The sequence below is a fragment of the Crocodylus porosus genome, unplaced genomic scaffold, assembly GCF_001723895.1.
Source record: "Crocodylus porosus isolate Cpor-Errol unplaced genomic scaffold, CroPor_comp1, whole genome shotgun sequence".
Classification (NCBI taxonomy): Eukaryota; Metazoa; Chordata; order Crocodylia; family Crocodylidae; genus Crocodylus; species Crocodylus porosus.
The window spans coordinates 2,622,057-2,627,041 of NW_017728943.1; positions in this window are offsets into that span (position 1 = coordinate 2,622,057).

Sequence of the window (4,985 nt, forward strand, 5' to 3'; positions counted from 1 at the left end):
GTCAGTCACAATTTGGTCTAGCAGTTTAACTGAAATGCAAGCAGCAAGCACCTGTTTAATACCAACATCTCCCCTCCCGGGCAAACAAACATAATAAAAGAAAAAAAGTATGCTACTGCTTTAAAAGGAAACCTCTCCCCTTTGTGGTAGACAGACATACATCAGAGCGACCCTTACCTGGGAGTAGCCCTCATTCCTGGGCTCTCACTGCTCCCTGCCATTCTGCTCTGGGTCAGGGTCCCTTGAGTAGCTCCTCTCTTCCTGGGAGCTCTTTTCCCTACCATCAGCAAAGCCAGCCTGCTTGCCCTGGTTCAGGCAATGAGCTAATGAGCTTTTCAAGCCCTGCCTCTTCTGGTCAGGTTGTTCTCGGGTCACTCACAGGGGTTTCCTATTGAGCAGCAGTTGCAAGCTGCTTTGGCTGCTTTAATGGTGCACTTGCTGCCTGTAGCAGGGCTCTGCCCTATTGTCCTGTTGTAGAGTGTAGCACAGCAGTAGGCACTCACAGCCTGTATTGCTTGGCTGCCTGTTCCTCTGCAGCCAACTCAAGGCCAGTGTTTCCATCCACCTGGGGAACTCTGCTGCTGTTGTCCCCTTAAAGTGAGAGGGAGCCTCTGGCTCCCTGCTACAGGGTGCAATCATCCTTGGACACCTTAGGACCCTGTCATTAATTGACCGAAACCAAATTTCTTTGGCTTCTCCTAACTTGAACATTTTATATAATTAAGCAGTTGAAAGCACAAACTTATACTATCTAAACATCCTGTATAAAACAATTACCTCTTACATTTAGTAAAGGGAAAGGTAAGCAAGTTTTTAATGATGTAATGCAAGAATAAAATCTGATGTCCATCATGTTTCCATCAGTATTGATATCTATCTGCCACAGAAGTTTCCTTAGTATTGCATATTCAATTAGGATGAGACCAGTCCTTGGATGTGGTCCAACACTCATCTCCAAACTTACCACCACATTGTGTAGCCTGCAGGTAATTGTCTGTCCTTCCTCTTTCCCTTACATTTCACAACCAAAGGGCAAACCTTAGCATGCACTTGCCAGAGACAGAGCCCTCAAGTTTTTTGAGGGACTTTTATACAAACCTGTTTGTAGTCCAGTGCATAAAATTATTTTGAGGATTTGTTGAAGGCCCAGTTTTATTTTCACTCAGCAGTGCAGAGTAATAAAATACCCAAGCATGGTCTAAGTTGGACCAGAAGGAGAAATTCTGAAGTGTGTAGACCAAAGAACCTTGCTTCAAGACCCATTCCTTCCATGCAGGAATAGCCTCACAGCTCAAAGTGCAGCATCTTAAGAGGAGATTTACAAGATAGCCATATAGTCATCTGTATTCATGCTTACCAAATTCTGCACCCTGCGCATCCATTCAGGGGCCAAAGTTCATCAGGACTCTACCCTACCTCTTCATTATTTTGCTAGGGGGATGGCAAAGAAAGGAATGTGTACAATTGCAGCAACTTCCCTCTCCACCCCGCTCCATCCTTCTGAATAGCCCATAGGGTCAGCTTGGCACTCCCTGTCCCAGCTCCACCAAACAGCTCTTTGTTGAGGAAGTTGCTTTCTTAGTTTCCTGTGGAAAAGGGGTGAAGGATGCAACTATTTACTATTAACAGTAATATGTTTACAAGTGTTGCCAGTGGTTGCTGCCCCTAGCCACAGCAGTAATGGCAACATTTGAGCTGTGTTGACAGATTTGGGAAACTCTCTCTTCATTGATATAACACACAAGATTATTTTTTCCAGCCATAAGTGTTAAGGACTTTGGTTTAGAGATAGACAGGTGATAGTAGATGGAAAAGTTTTATTAGTCTTCTTTGCTCTGGATAAATGGCTGAGTAAGTCTTCCAGCCTTGTGGTCTGGATGCCTGGTGCTGTAAGCATAAGTGTGACTGCCTGTCAGACCTGGTTTTATGACTGAAAGAAAATATTCTAAGCAGGCTCATGTTTCCATGCTGATTCCTAGCCATGAGCGAGTCTGAAAAACCTGCACTGCGAAGGTAGCTCGAGTGCCTATAATCCGTGTACCAAGTAATTGCTCCTGGTTAAAATTTTATGCACCTTTCTTCCCCAGCCCAACACTTTCCATTCTGTAAGGTCTGAAAAGATTCATAATCACACTTTTAATTACACTGAAGCTTGCCATCTAGAGTATCTTAAATGCTCATCTTCAAACATGATTGCAGCCACATTAAATATTTAAGAAATTCCACCTACATGATTCTGTTGCTGTTCCTACTTCAGAAAATAGGGTGACAGTTTGTCAGCACAATGAAATAAGTTTTTAAAAAAGGTTAAATCAAAGTAAATAATAAGCACCTTGCATTTTCCACAGTATTTTCTCTTTCATTCTATAAACATTTCAGATAATTTGATTATACCTCCTTCTAGCCAGTGGATGGGGGGACCCACTGAAACCGTTGATTTCCTAACACTACCTAAACCTGGGGTGGCAAACCTGCAGGATGTGTGCCACAAGTGGTACACGCAGCCATTTTGGCAGTCAGTAGATCTGGCAGGGAGTAAGGAGAAGATCAGCAGATTGGGGAGGGTGCAGAGAACAGAGCAGTATATCAGGCAGAGAGCATAGCAACAGGTAGAGAGCGCAGCAAAGGACCAGGCAGAGGAAGGGGATTTGAGTGGTACTCAGGGCGGGGACTGGGCCTTCCTTTTGGCATTCCTGCCAGAAAAGGTTGGCTCCCATGGACCTAATCCTGGAAAGTTAGGGCATCTCTTTGCCTCGAGTTGTTTGTCTCCAGCAAGTGGAGCATGATGCATTATATAGCAGACTTCCAAGAAAGAAAATTAATAGATAAGGACACTTCTTACTCCTTTTGCCTCCCAAAAATCTCAAAAAGTATTTGACAAATTTTAAATGCAGTAGCTTCAGTTATCACACAGAGCTCTCTAGTGTGTAGCATGGCTCTTTAGGCAGACAAGGTTCTTTGGGTAAGTGTGATATCTTTTATTAAACTAATTAAATAGTTGGAAAAATTGTTCTTTGCAAGCTTTCGGGTACAAACACCCTTCTTCAAGCAGAGGGAGAGTCAACGGTTGTATTGTGCTCTCCTGGAGAGGATAGAAGCCAATAGCATGGCTAATGGGACCCGGCAGTGCAGTATGACAGTAGGTGAAAGTAAAGATACATCCTGTAGAGTAGGTCTGCAGATTAATGGGATGGTTGTTTTCAAGGCCCACTAAATTGTTACAAGTTCCATATTTGGTGCCATCTTGGCTTTACCTCAGCTCTCACGAGAATCCTGTAACTGTTAGTTGTGGCAGAAAAATGCTGTGCTCCTCTCTGTCAGCAAGGTCACGTGTCTTAACATGGTTTTACTTGAAGACATCCAGTGGTGGTTGTACTAAAACATCTTGTGAAGTCCTTTAAACCATGTATTGTGAGGCTTTTTTCAGCCAACTGCACTTGACTGCATGTTAGAAACTTTGGACAGCAACCAGAAAAGGGAAGAGCTGCATGCAGGCATTGCAGCTGCATAAGTCTCCCAGATGTGCGGTGTTCATTAACATGTGCCAAGTTTTAGCCAGCCCCATTTATGGTGGGTGTTTGTGCTGTGCCCCCCAGTGGAACACAAAACTGCCTCTTGCAGTCTTTCTGACTACAGGTTAATCAAATAAAGTAGCCACAACAGGAAACCACAGGTCATGCCAGCCCCCTTGGCCTTCCTTCATTTACAAATATCCTCCAGGCAGATAAGACCTGACAAAACTTCTTTTATTCCTGAATACTGGCTGAAAAAATGTTATTCACCTATTTATTTTGTGCAAGAGGAACATACTCTGGTAAGGAACCATGGCCATCAGCTTCTGAGGATGGACTTCTGATTTTGTTTGTGTAGAAAATCGATTTCCCCCATCTCTGAGTAATTGGCACATTAAGTTAAACTTGGCTTTTGACGAGAGAGAACAAGAACCTCAGAACCAAGTTGATAGAATTATTCTCCCTCTTCCTGCCCCTCCCTCCATAACATTAGTGTTATGTCTGTGAGCTATCCTAATGATAGAGATGTACCATGTGAGGCTTTAGCTGAAACTACACATAATCACCAGGGATCCGGGTTTCCCACGGAAAAATGGGAAAAAAACACGTTTGGTTTCTTTCCCCCCCCCGCTTTTACTGAGAACATGCACATTTTTCTTTTTAATAGAGAAACATGCGGATTTTGCTGTTTTACAAAGAGCTCTCTGCAGGCAGTTCCAGCCTGCAAGGGGCTGGAGGAGGGGGTCAGACAGGGGGTACCATGTGCATGTACATACACATGGCCTCCAGGCAGCCTGGAGAACAGTTCCTGCAGGGAACTGAGGCCCCCATAGGGAGGGAGGGAGAGAATTGGGTAGGTCTGGGGCTGGGGCTGCTGCCAAGCTGGGAGGCATGTGAAATTTGTGGCCTGGGGCTGCGATGTGCAGCTGCAGGGCCTCAGCGGGGAGCAGGCTGGGGCTGTGGGTGGCTTGTCTGGGGGAGGAGGTAGTTGGCTTCGCTGCTGTGTGCAAACCTGGGGGAACTGTGCACCCAGGAACTGTGTGTGGGGCTGGGGTGGATGCAAGCTGCCCACTGTGGGCTCAGGTTCCCTTCCCTGCTGCCCTCCCTCAGAGCCTCTGCAGCTCAGTAGGAGGGATCTGGTGCAGCAGGGTACAGTGGGACTAGGTGAGGAAGCTTCTAGCTGCTGTGAGCTCCATGCTACCCTGGCAACATGCCTACTGTCTGCCCCAGAGCAGTGAGGAGCACAGCCATGTACCACCACCACCACGGCTCTGGGATGAGCAGTGGGGCACATTGCCAGGGCAGCACAGAGATTACAGTGGCCACAATGAGCTTCCCCACCCATCCTCACTCTGTTCTGCTGTGCCATTGAGCTGTTGAGGCCCCAGGGGAGGGTAGTAAGGTGGGGAGCCTGAGCCTGCAGCAGGAAACCTTCTCCCCTTCACAGATCTGGGGGGCAAATGCCCCCCCAGG